This window comes from Cryptomeria japonica, chromosome 2 (genome assembly GCF_030272615.1).
Source record: "Cryptomeria japonica chromosome 2, Sugi_1.0, whole genome shotgun sequence".
Taxonomy (NCBI): Eukaryota; Viridiplantae; Streptophyta; class Pinopsida; order Cupressales; family Cupressaceae; genus Cryptomeria; species Cryptomeria japonica.
In genome coordinates, this window is record NC_081406.1 from 144,310,066 (window position 1) to 144,323,204 (window position 13,139).

General features: G+C 40.1%; 1 protein-coding gene across 2 annotated transcripts in view; it reads right to left on the minus strand.

Moving 5' to 3' along the window:
* LOC131071338 (uncharacterized) overlaps positions 1-13,139 on the minus strand; it is a 96,572-nt gene that overhangs the window by 38,533 nt on the left and 44,900 nt on the right. The window lies entirely within an intron of this gene.

The window sequence follows — 13,139 nt, forward strand, 5'->3', positions numbered from 1 at the left end:
TTAGTGGAATAGCTTCTTGGGTAGTGTATGCTGAAATTTTCAAGGGGGACTTACGTTTGACAAGTATTCTTGAACTGCTCGACTTAGATGGATTTAGCAATTTAGGCTCTTCTTTCTTTTTTTGGGGGGATTTTCTGGGATTTAGACTTTCAAAAGAAAGGGGAAAAGAGATAGGGTTTAGGAAGGCTAATTTAATCCTACGAATTCTGGAGACGGTATCAACCGGATGCTTTCGAGAAACCAAACCTTGCTCAGCCACACTAGGGACAACTACACAAGGCCGGTGCAATCTTCAATGGGTTGTGCTTATGATCGAGATGTTGGGATGCACAGGGGATGGGCTTAGACTAACTTTGCACGATAGAATGGAAATCATCCATTTACCAAAAGTATGAGCGGAAATACACCATCAATTGATACTTATCAAATCCTTCATTCAAATTAACAACAATGAAAGCAAATCTAAATTATTTCTAACTAAGTGTTGAGGCAATTGAAACCATGCAAATCATTCAAATAATAGAGATTACAAAGCAGCGCACATGCAATATATTATCTGGAAATGACCTTAAGCAACAATACATCAAAAACCTCACCCCTTTCAAATGAGGGGAGGCAACCTTATATAGTTTCTCAAAAATAACTAAATGGCCGAGATCAAACAGTGATCAAGGGCCAAGATTGAAAGTCCTAAACCCTAATTAGGGTTTCCCGAAATACTATCAGTTCAAGCAAATGAAAGAGTGACAAGTGGCGCAGCTGCTAATTTTACTGAGGTGAGCGGCCACTTTCCTCTTTCAGAGATTCAACGTATCTAGACACCACGAGCTTGACCTCCTCTATGGTGACACTTGGCAAACCGCCAATTTGGAAATCGACGAGATCCACATCGTCGGCGCACGTAGCAAGGATGCCTTCCCACTCTATTGCCTGGGTGAGGAAGTTGTCATCGATGGAGAGGAAGTTTGCAATCTTAGAAGATCGCCTTTGTCAATCATCCCTGAATCTCGGAAGAAGCTTGTCTGAATCCTGGCTCTCAGGTTCTCTGCTTGTAAATGCTTCTCCCTTAGGCTTTCCTTCTACCAGATCTTTGACGCCACTCGGAATACCTTGCCCAGGATCTCTCTAACCCTTGCCTCTGTCTCAAAACACTTGGTCTCGGATTTCTTCAAGACTTCAATCCGAGTGACCAGAGCATAGTACCACGTGCCGAAGTCGTACCTGTCTCCTGTCTGTATGATGCCTGCATCCACTAAGCTCTTCTTTGACATGCCTCGGATAACCTTTAGGTGAGGGAGTATTTCATTATGAATTTCAACCACTTCTTCCCAATTGGATGATAGATCCTGGATACGATCAATCAACAAAGAAGTTGCCTCATGCACTGATACTAAGTTTTCTACCAAGGTGTCAGCACGTATCACAGCATCTGAAATCCACTCCTTTTCTTGAGTGTACGATCCCTTCATCTCATCATAGTCCTTCATTGATCCCTGCTGAAGAGGCTGTGGTGGAGTAGCTGGGACTTCATGGTTGAGCGGGTTGGTAAGATGGAGAACATACTTCCTCCACTGCTGGTTCTCTTCTTCCACTTTCTTTCTCTTTTCTTTCTCATGAGCCAGCCTTGTCTTTAGAACATTACAGGAGTCGTCAAAATATTGGACCTCCTAGTCCTAGGTAGGCTTACCCATCTCTATGGTGGTGATCTCGTAGTCATCTGCAGTGACATTGTCCCTAGTCTTCCCTTCTTTGGGCACTGCTATCTGGACTGTCCTGAATCCGACACTATCTCTCTGAATCAGGGAGAACTTCCTGGTTGCTTTGGGCGGTTTAGCTACAGCGGGCTTATTCACCTTCTCCAGGAATGTTGCGGTAGCCTCCTCGGTTGAGTGGACCTCCTTGGGAACCTTGGCCTTTATTCTTGCTCTCAGCCAATCAGGAATGGTTGATTGTTCTAGAGTATTCCGATCAAACTCATCATCTGCTTCTCCTGGGTTTGTTGGTATGCCATCCAAGAAAATTATAGGGGCTTCACCCTGCCCTCTGTCTGGAGTTCGGAAGATCTTCTCCACCACCTCCTCAACTGGCTGAGAAAGCACTCTTACTTCATCATCACTCACATAGATATTTATCTCTTGTTCCCAATTGTACTATGATCAGGCCCAATGGAAGCAGCACTTAGGATGGAGTGACTTTCGTTGGATTCTCTTCTCTCAACCACAGCCCTTTTCCCTATGCACTTTGTAGAGCTTCCACCCAACTCCTTTCTCTTTCGAGATCCAACGCGTTCTGGATTCTGAGCATCACCGGCGGAGGTACAAGGGTGGACGGACAGAGTATCATCCACTCCCATTAATTCATAAGTTAGAACCATACCTTTGGCCTTCAACTGTTTTGTCTTTTCAGATGCCCACTACCTTGAGTATTCAACCACTGACCTCATGAGGTTTGCTAGATCTGATTTTTCTCCCTCTGTCCAATCTATCAAGACTAAAGGTTCATTCTTCATCTTCTCAAAACCCGGCTGCTGAAGTTCTAGGCTTTCTTCCACCTGATCGGCAATTTCGAACACTTCCGTTGCTCTCACCATACTTAGAGGAATTCTTGACCAGAACCTCTTCCGGATCTCGAAACTATCGGCTACATTAGCCCAGTAGTCCCAGTAGTCTTCTAGATCTAGTCTGTGCTCAAACGTTGTCCCTTCAATCTTCTTTATCCTCTGGAATGGATTGAAATATTTTCTTGCCTTGTATTGGTAAAAGGGATACCAGGCCAGTTCTTTCTCAGCGGTAGCTACAGCTTGTGATGATGGACATGTTTCCAGCCCATTATCAATTGTAAGTGAGGATGTGCCTGCCTTCTTCTGCTTATCCCTTTGAATCACTATATACTCCTCCAATTGTCTCACAACCTCGAGCAACACCACTCGGTTGGTAGGGTAAGCTGGAAGCTTGCATGGAGAACCAGAGAATCCCTGAATTCGGAGGTAAGTGAACTTTGGATACTGGATGTACCAACACTCGAACCAACCGATGAAGTCCATAGACTCTTGAGAGAGCCTCTGGTGCAAGCCACCTTGAAGGGTTCGGGTAATGTGCATCAGGAAGGCATCATTCACCCTTTTGAAATGGAACTTTTCCTCCATATGGAGCTGGGGATAGCAATCATATACTGGGAATTGGTTCTCCTTGTTCCCAACTTCTCCTCTGCAAGTGAGACCTCTATACCTGTAGGTCCTGGCTAAAGAATAGAACAAGTAAGAACTCATGAAGAAAGTCCTATTTGCCTCCAGATTCCTTAGCTGGCTGTCTAAACTGTCGCTGATCATACGGGCCTAGTCTATCATTTTTACTCCATTGATTATTTCATTAATGAAATAATACATCCAGGGTTCGAATGGAGCTCCCTGAGGATTTCCTATTATTCTATTGAGCAAGACGATCAGGTCCCCAATGTCCTCCTTGAAGTATGCTCGTACTAGGCTCTTTCTCTGGAGTTTAGAGGCACCCTTCCTCGGCTTGTCTAACCAAGAATGATTAACTATGGCATCATATTCTTCCAGGTGATCATGGTACAGACTGTCAACTTCATCCTTGGTCATATATACTGTGTTGTGGTACTCAGGGATCCTGAAGGCCTCTCTGATGGCCTCATCGCTGACATTCGCCAACACTCTTCCATCAGGTGCAACAATATCCTTACCAATGGGGTTGCAGTGTTTAGCACATTCAACTACTAGTTCATTGCACTGCATGGTGGGGAGGAAACCGACAGCGTGCACGATACCACTCTTCATCATTTTCCGCACAATGGTGGTAGGCACAAGGTTGTCCAGACCAAACATTCGCTTCTTAAACTCCCTCAGATTGATGTCTTATCTACCTGGAACTTCATGGTGCTCAAGACCTGCAGATGAATGATAAAAACTTTAAGTTAGAAAAAATTCTGCAGAATTTCGAAAAAAATAACGGGGCCGCGAAATGGCTAAGTGTTGGAAAATTTTCCATTTTTTCACTCTCATTACTTAGCCACCAAAGTTGAATTTTCACCTCCAGACCCTCAGCCTTGAAGCTGGTTGAAGTCACCATCAAGTGTTAAAACTTTCTTAAAAATTTTATACTTAGCCAAAAAAGTTGAATTTTCACCTCCAGACCCTCAGCGTTGAAGCTGGTTGAAGTCCCCATCAAGTGTTAAAACTTTCGAAAAAAATTTATACTTAGCCAAAAAAATTGAATTTTCACCTCCAGACCCTCAACCTTGAAGCTGGTTGAAGTCACCGTCAAGTGTTAAAATTTTCAAAAAAAATTTCATACTAAGCCAAAAAAAGTTGAATTTTCTTTCTCCAAAATCATTTATTAAATTCTAGAAAAATATCCAGAAAATTCACAACTTTAATTTTACCTCTGACTTGGCTAGACTTTTCTCCAAAATATTGAGAAAATTCAAAAAAGATGCCTTTCTCCAGAAATCTGTAAGCCTTCCGCCAAAGAAAATATTAGCCCACTTCCAGCAATATCTAGAATTTCCTCCAGATGATCTTCAAACTGACATACTTTACTGAGCTCTCCTTAGTAATTTTGAACTTCTTGATGTAATAATGAATTTGATAATGAAGTATTTGTAGACAAGTTTTAAGAAAAACCCCTAAAATCATCCAACTCATACTTCTAATTCTAAAAAAAAACTTTCCATTTTGATTTAAGTTTGAAGATATTCATTAATCCTCCAATATTCCCTTTCAAAAAAAAAACTTTCCATTTTGAATCAATATCTCAATAAATTTTTAATATTCCCTCAATATTCTAAAAACTTTCCATTTTGGATTTATTTTGAGGATTTTTTTTTTTATTTAGATATTTCTTCATTTTGGATTTAATTTGAAATCTTTGTGGATTTTGTTGACTTTGTTTGACCTTCCATGTGTAGGTTGATTTTTCGGATTTTATCTCCATCTTTTTCAAATTTTGGCGAATTTAGCCAACCTCTCCAAGGTATGGCGGACTTTGATGTTGACTCCTCTATGGCCTCCTTTACCTTGGCGGACTTTGGTGTTGACTCCTCCATGGCTGGGCGGACTTTGGTGTCTTCTCCATCTTGGGCGGACTTTGGACTACACTCCCATGTGACCTCTCCAACTTTGGGCAGACTTTGACCCTTAGCCCCTTCATGGTCTCCTCCCTTGGGCGGACTTTGGACTACACTCCCATGTGACCTCTCCAACTTTGGGCAGACTTTGACCCTTAGCCCCTTCATGGTCTCCTCCCTTGGGCGGACTTTGGCTTGGCCTCTTCATGGCCCCTTCAAACTTGGCGGACTTTGACCTTAGCACTCATGTGACCTCTATAGACTTGGGCAGACTTCAACCCTTGCTCCTCCATGGTTTCCTCAGGTGGGGCGGACTTTAGGCTACACTCCCACATGATCTCCTTCCTCCTTGGGCGGGACTTTAGGCAAGGCGCCCATGTAACCTCTCCAACCTTGGGCAAACTTCAAACTTAGCCCCTTCAAACTTGGGCGGACTTTACCTTAGCCTCTTCATGGTTGTGCGGACTTTGAAGTTGCCTCCTTCATGGTCTCTTCATGGCTGGGCAGACTTTAGGCCTTGCACCCACATGACCTCCTAAGGTGGGGCGGACTTTGACTATGACACCCATGGATCCTCCTAGCTTATGGCGGACTTTGGAGTTGCCTCCTTCATTGCCCCTCTTATGCCTTGGGCGGACTTCAAGCCTTGCACCCACATGATCTCCTAAGGTGGGGCAGACTTTGACCCTTGCTCCTCCATGGTCTCCTTAGGTGGGGCGGACTTTGGAGTGGGCACCCCATGTGACCTCCAAACTCATGGCGGACTTTAGGCAAGGCGCCCACATAACCTCCATTAGCATGGCAGACTTTAACCTCAGCACCCACATGACCTCTTCATCCTTCGTGATGGGGTTTGAACCTACAGAAACACTTCAAAACCCTTGTTAGCCAGACTTACAAGAAATTTCAAAATTTCACAGTTTAATCTAATTTAACCAGATTAACTTGAAATTTGAAATCTGTGCTTAGGTGGATCATCTGAAAAAGCAAAAAGCCTAAAATCTAGGGATTTTAGCTTTTTAGGTCAAAACTTGGAATTTTCGAGATCTGGTCGGAGTTTGTCGATGGTGCAAGTGTAAATCCTAGGTTTGCATCCCGGAAAAAGCAAAAAGCCTAAAATCTAAGGATTCATCTTTTTTAGGTCAAAACTTGGAATTTTTGAATTCCGGTCGAAGCTAGTCAATGGTGCAAGTGTAAACCCTAGGTTTGCATCCCGAAAAAGAAAAAAGCCTAAAATCTAGGGATTCAGCTTTTTTAGGTCAAAACTTGGAATTTTTGAATTCCGGTCGATGGTGCAAGTGTAAACCCTAGGTTTGCATCCCAAAAAAGCAAAAAGCAAGCATCCCTAAAAAATAGGAAAAACTTTCTAAAAATAGCCATACCGGGGATCGGGCTAAAAAATGCCAAAAACGAAACTTCCTAAAAAATAGGAAAAAAGCAAAAAAGCAAACTTTCTAAAAATAGAAAGTTGTCCAAATTCGTCCAAATCAATTGCGATCTTCGTCCTTTGGCCTCTCTAAGCACTCTGGTGGTGTTCACACTTCGGAATCACATAACTTGCAAAAACTAACTTTCAATCGTCAAGGCCTGAAATGCTCTGAACTGGACAAGGCTTGGTGAAACTGCAGCAAAAGGTCACCGGACACTAACAAAATCCTAGAAAGCAGGAAAAGAGAGGGTCCCCATTTGCAATGGGGCAATGTGTGGAAAAGGTCACAACACATCCATGCCTTGGTCTCTCTGGTTGTCACTGCTTCTTCCTTAGAACTTCTAACTGTCTCTTGTGAATTCAAAAGTGGAGGAGCTTTTGGATTGGCTTGGTTAAGTGGCTTAGTCAAGTGTTGAATGTATTTTCTCAGGCGCTCAACTTCTTTCTTATATTCCTTCTTCTTTTCTACTTCCTTGTCCACTCTTGCCTTCATGGAAGTAACTAAATTATCCAAGTCTTCAACTTTCTGCTTCTTGGCAGTTGGTCCTAAACTGATTGCAGTGACTTGATATTCATGGGGACCAATATCTCCCATTGCCTTGTCTACTTTTGGCACAACAATTTGCACTATCCTACAGCCGACTTCATCTCTCTAGATGGTGGAAAACCTTCTGGCTGGCTTCTTTGTGGCAACCTATTCTAATATGGCCAAAAAATTTGCCATATCATCCTCTTCTTGAACTTCTACTTCTTGTGTTTTTATTTTCAATCTTTTCTTCAGCCAATCAGGAACAGTGGGCTACTCAATGCCTTCCACTTCCAAATTGCCTTCTTCATATGCGATACCTTGAAGGGTGGAAATCATTCCTTCTTCAAACTCTCCTTCCTCAATATCCATTTCATTATCTGACTCTAATACTTTTGTTCTGGTAGGGGATGGAGGCTGCTCATCTTCTTGATGGATTGATTCTACATTTTCTCCATGAATTGGGGAAGGAATTTCCATCTTTGCCAATGACTTATCAATAGCTAATGTATCAATTATGTTTGTTGATACGGCAGAACGAGATGGTTCTAGCCTTTGTTTCTTCTAAGAAGGTCCTTCATTCACAACACCTTCCCTTTCCCTTTTAGCTTTTTCAATCGACCTGGCACTTTGAGATGCTTCCTAATTTGAAGAATATCCTTTTGCTTCACCCATCAAGTCATAAGTCAAGATTATATTTCTCTGTCTTAATCCATGACTTTGCTCATCAACCCACCACCTGGAATATTTCACAACTGGCCACATCAAGGTGGTCAAGACTGCATGATCTAGTTTGGACCATTTGATAGGAGAAAGAGGTGCATGCTCATCAAAGCCAGGCTGAGTATATTATGCATTATCTTCCAATTGATTGGGCACAAGGAAAGGTTCAATCGTTCCGATCAAGCTTACTGGCAGTCTGGAAAATAGCCTTGACCTAATGTCAAACTCATCTGCAGCATTTGCCCAAAAATCCTCTATGTCCACTCTGTGTCTGCATCTTTCTCCATTCACTGATCTAATATTGCCATAAGGATCATAATTAACTCTGGATCGGTAGAATGTAAAGGGATACCACTGCATTTCTAGCCTAGCACTTTCAGCTGCCTGTGATGTCGAACAAGACTCCTCCATATTTCCAATAAAGAATGGAAAGGTAATTGATGCCTTCTATCTTATTCTTTTGAAGCTCTGATATGTTTCTAGTTGTCTGAGAACTTCAAGTAGGACCATCTTGTTGGTTGGATAGATCGGAAGTCGGTAAGGACGACCGTCAAAACCTTGAATTCGTATGTAAGTAAATTTTGGAAACTGGATTAACTAGGATCCATACTTGCTGATTAAACTTTTGGCTTCAGGAGATAACCTCTCATGAGTTCCTCCTTGTAATGTCCTTGTGATGTACATCAAGAATGCATCACTTACTTGCTTGAAATGGCTTTTCTCTTTAAGTTGCAGTTGTGGGTAACAGTCATAGGACTTGAATTCATTTTCTCCATTGCCAACTACGCCTCTACAAATCAGCTCCAGAATATCTAAAATTTTTGGCCGATGAGTAGATAATGCAGGAGCTCATGTAGAATTAGTATGACTTTGTCTTCTCCAAATTTATCAACTGTTCATGAAGATTGTTACTGATTATGCGGGGCCAATTGAACATCTTGACTCCCAAGGTAATTTCATCTATGAAGTAGTACATCCACCTTTCGGATGGCGCCCCCAGAGGGCTGCCCATTACTCTATTCAGCAATAGGATGATATCACCATATTCCTCTTTGAAGTATGGGTGCAACAAATTCTTCGACACTTTTCCTTGGGGTCTTTTCTTTTCCAACCATGACTTGTTAATATTTGTCGCACAAATTTCAGACTGACTATCATAGATTCTCTTGGTATCTTCTTTGGCCTTATAGGAGGTTTTATTGTAGTTTGGAATTCCAAATGTTTCTTGAATGGCTAACTCTGAAAGATTAGCTAAAACTCTTCCATCAGGTGCAATGATCTCTCTTGATTGTGAGTTGTAGTGGATAGCACATTCAACTATCAGCTCAACACATTCTTTAGCCAAAGGAAATCCAGCTACTTGGACGATGCCATTTCTCATCATCCGGCAAGCAATGGGCATTGATAGGTATCCATCATGCCCATACATTCTCTTTCTGAATTCTTCTAAGTCCACATGTCCAAGGTCAGTGTCTGTGACATTCCTCCATTTGGATTTGATCTTGGATTCCGGCTATACTCCTTTACTGGCAAACTTCATTGGTGCTTTTCTGGAAGGTGCCTTTGGTGGTCATTAACCTGCATAACACATGAAAATTCAATATTATTTTCAAGACAACTTGCTGATTTTAATTCTGATTTTCAGACCCTTTTTCTTGAAAATTTCACTTTCAGCTTGTCAAAAAGCTGAATTTTTGTGAATAAAGCAGATGAAAGTGAAGAATTTGGTCTAGAAATTGATGAAATAAGACAAAATAATAGAAGAATTCAGTCAAATTCAGATTTTGGATCATTGAAATTGCTCTGTGATTGAAATTCACTTAATTCTGAAAATTAAGTCTTAAAATCACAAAAAAAACACTTTATTCTTGTGTTTCAATACTTAGAAGAATTTTACTTCTTCAAAATTTCTCTTCAAGAAATCAATTTTCACAAAATTTGAGAGAAAACTTCTTCTCAATTGCTCTCCAAATTTCCAACCTAAATAGTGAATTCTGAAAGTGACTAATTGAAAATATATAGAGTTTAAGGAGTTTAAACTTCTTCTTCCTTGTTATTTTTTGTTTTTTTTTTATTTTTAATTTATTTTTTGTGTTTTTATGTTTTAAATCTTTCCAAAATATTTTTGGAAAGATTTATTTCTCTCAAAATTCCATCCTTATGAGAGAACCTTCTAGAACTTTCTTTCAATTCTTGAATTTTGAATTTTGAAAATATTTCAAAGTGTTGAAATTATTTTCCTTTTGAAAATAATTCCAAGTGTTGGAAAATATTAAAAATATTCATGTGTCAAAATATTATTTTCCAACCCGTTCGTTGATTGACCCTTGATTTCATGTGCAAATTTTTATCAAAATTATTTTTCTCTAGCCATTTTTCTCTCTTCGTCATGGCAAGTTGATTGTCTTTGTGTCTTACACAAGTCATGGGCGAATTTTCATCTAGCTTAGGCATCTTCACATATTCCATTTATGCCTAGGCAAATTTGGAATGTCTATGTTTGATCAAACTTTCAAGATGTTTGGACAATTTATTTTGGCAAAATTTTATTCTCTTGGCAGACCTTGAAGTTGTCTAGACATTCATATCTTTAGGCGAATGTAGTGACTTCTTTGTCAAATTCTTCATGCCCCTAGCAGACTTTAATGTTTCTTTCCCAAGGCGATCTTCAAGTTTTGTTGGACATCTCCTTCATGGACAGACTTTATGTAAGTCAAGACATCTTCCATAGGGCGGAGTTAGAGGATTTTTGGACATTGCTTCTTGGTGGACTTTAGACATGCTTTGCCTAAGGCGGACTTGGAGTATGTCCTGCCATTCCTCTAGGGCGAACTTTAGACATGCTTGGACAATCCTTCCAAGGCAGACTTCACTCTTCCTTCGACAAGGCGGGGTTTGGAGAAGCTTGCACATCTTTGATCTTTACCAAATGTAGGAGTTTGACTAACTCTTGCCATGAGTTAGTTAACCAAAGGTAGGAGTTTGCCAATTGTTTGCCAACTTTGTTTCCTTGGCTAGGCAAAGTTGGAAGATTCTTGGACATGTATGCATGAGTGGAGTTCATCTTCTCTTTGCCATGCCAACTTGAAAGACTCTATGCCAAGACGGACTTGAAAGACTATTGGACATGTCCAAGGTGGAGTTCATCTGTCATATGCCTTCACCTTCAAGGCGGACTTGGCTTACTTCATGCCATTCTTGAATGCGTTTATGCTTAGACATGATTCCAAGTTGATCAAACCTTCTTTTCTTATCATGAGCGAATTTGTTCTTGATGCTACTTCTTTCCAAACACATTCATCCAAACTCCCATGTCCATTTCTGACTTGTCATGTTTATACCTGGACTATCTGGAACAAAACCCTAATTAGGGTTACCACCTTGCTTTTTGCACTTAAAGACATAATTTTTCAAATCTGAAGACATGGCAACTGATCATATGGCTCATCCTCTGGAAAAAAACCCTAATTAGGGTTTCCATCTTGCTTTTTACCCTTAGAGACCAAATTTTTCAATTCTAACAACATAGGAAGTAATCAAATGACATGAGGAACAAAACCCAAGTTCCACTTTCAAAAAAGCAGAAAAAAGAAAAAAGCAAGCCAAAAAGCTACTTCTCGGAATGTGCCCAAAGTGCCAAAAAATCAAACTTTCTATGTAATGTCCCCTTCTCATTAGCACGTGGACATTCACGAGGTTGGCCTATTATTAGACCCTCGTAGGCCAAGGAGTTGATAAGGGGGTCAACTTGGCAATCACTAATAACTTCATATTTTATTTCTACATGATTTTATGGTGAAATAAGGGGATTACACGTATAATGTCATAATTGCACTTTATAACATAATGTTATTTTATTAATATTTAAAGTGCAATTAAATTATTTAATGTGTAATAAGATAATAAAATGTAATAAAAGAATATGAGTTGTTAGAATCTTCTAGAAGGAACAATCTATTGGAAGAAAAAAGAATAAATAAAGGGGTTTGGTTCATTGTTGATCCTTGGTTATTTGACATCTTCTCTTGTGTAGACTTGTGGAGTCAAGGGTTTTTGCAGACTTGATCATTGGGAACAATACCTCCATATGATTTGCATAACTGAGGTGGTGAGAGATCCTCCGAAGGGTTGCAGTTGAGAGTGGAGGATAATTTCAGTCCTTCACATTGTGCTCATTGAGTTTTTTTGTGCATCTTCATGGTAGACAGTTTGTGGTATTATCAGCTCATCCATATTGGTCATATATGTGCATCGATTTCTATTGGGAAGGATAGGCGAATCTCCTAGAAGCTGATTGAAGGAGAAATTGGAAGATTACAAGTTGTGTGCCAGGTCTGAAGCAAATCGAGTTTTACCTCGCAATCCCACAATTTTGCTCTAACCACCTTGTTCGAGCATCAAAACCTTCATTTGATGACCGCGCTATTATTGGAGAAGATGTACGATTATGATTGGCGGTTGAAAGGAGAGTTAAGTGCTAGTAATTAATTGTTATCAGACATTTATATCTGCAGCAGGGGCAACTTAGAGATCAGTTCGATTTGGCTCAAGGGAGGCTCCAAAAACCAAGATATTGCTTGCTTCTTCAAATTCAGGCTTAAGCGATTTATACCAGGTTCATTTGACATCTATATTTCATTGTAATTCTCAGTTGTATGCATGTACCAATGGCTGCCATGTGTCTTCAGACATTCTGAAAATCGTTGCTAAATTGCTAAGTGTGTTGGCACCTATTTGGTCTTTGTAATGAGCGCCTTGTTTCTAAATAAAAGGAGTGATAAGGTGGCAACTCATTTGCACATTGTCTTATGGTTTCATGCCAACTGTTTGATAAAATTACAGTCAGCTGTAGGTGTGTGATTTTGTATTTCAAATTCATATAATTGCATTGGAAAACACAAAAACAAGTTGCACAATCATCCAAGAGGTTTATACTGTTGTTTAGTAGTTGTTTGCAAGTCACACTTTGATTATACTTTATGGTTAATGCTTCCAAACAAGTCGGAAACTTTTGTAACAGTCAACAGCATAACACGCAAGTTATTCAGCAGTCTAGTAAACCGCATAACATGCAGGTTATATGGTCTGAGACTTAGAACAGCAAGTTATCAGCCAACTGTTTGACAATATTCCTTGTTCTTTTAGACATCTATGAGCAGGGGATATTACATTCTATTGTTGGAAAAAAAGCAAAAAGCAAAAAAGCAGAAATTCCTAAAAATAGAAAGTTGTCAGAAATGACTAAAAGCAATTGCGATCTTCATCCTTCAAACCTTCTAAGCACTTTGACAATGTTCAAAAGCAAATCTGAGCATGATTTCTCTATTTGGCTTGGGATGGCCTCAAAACTCTAACTCAAAACTCCCTAAGAAAATG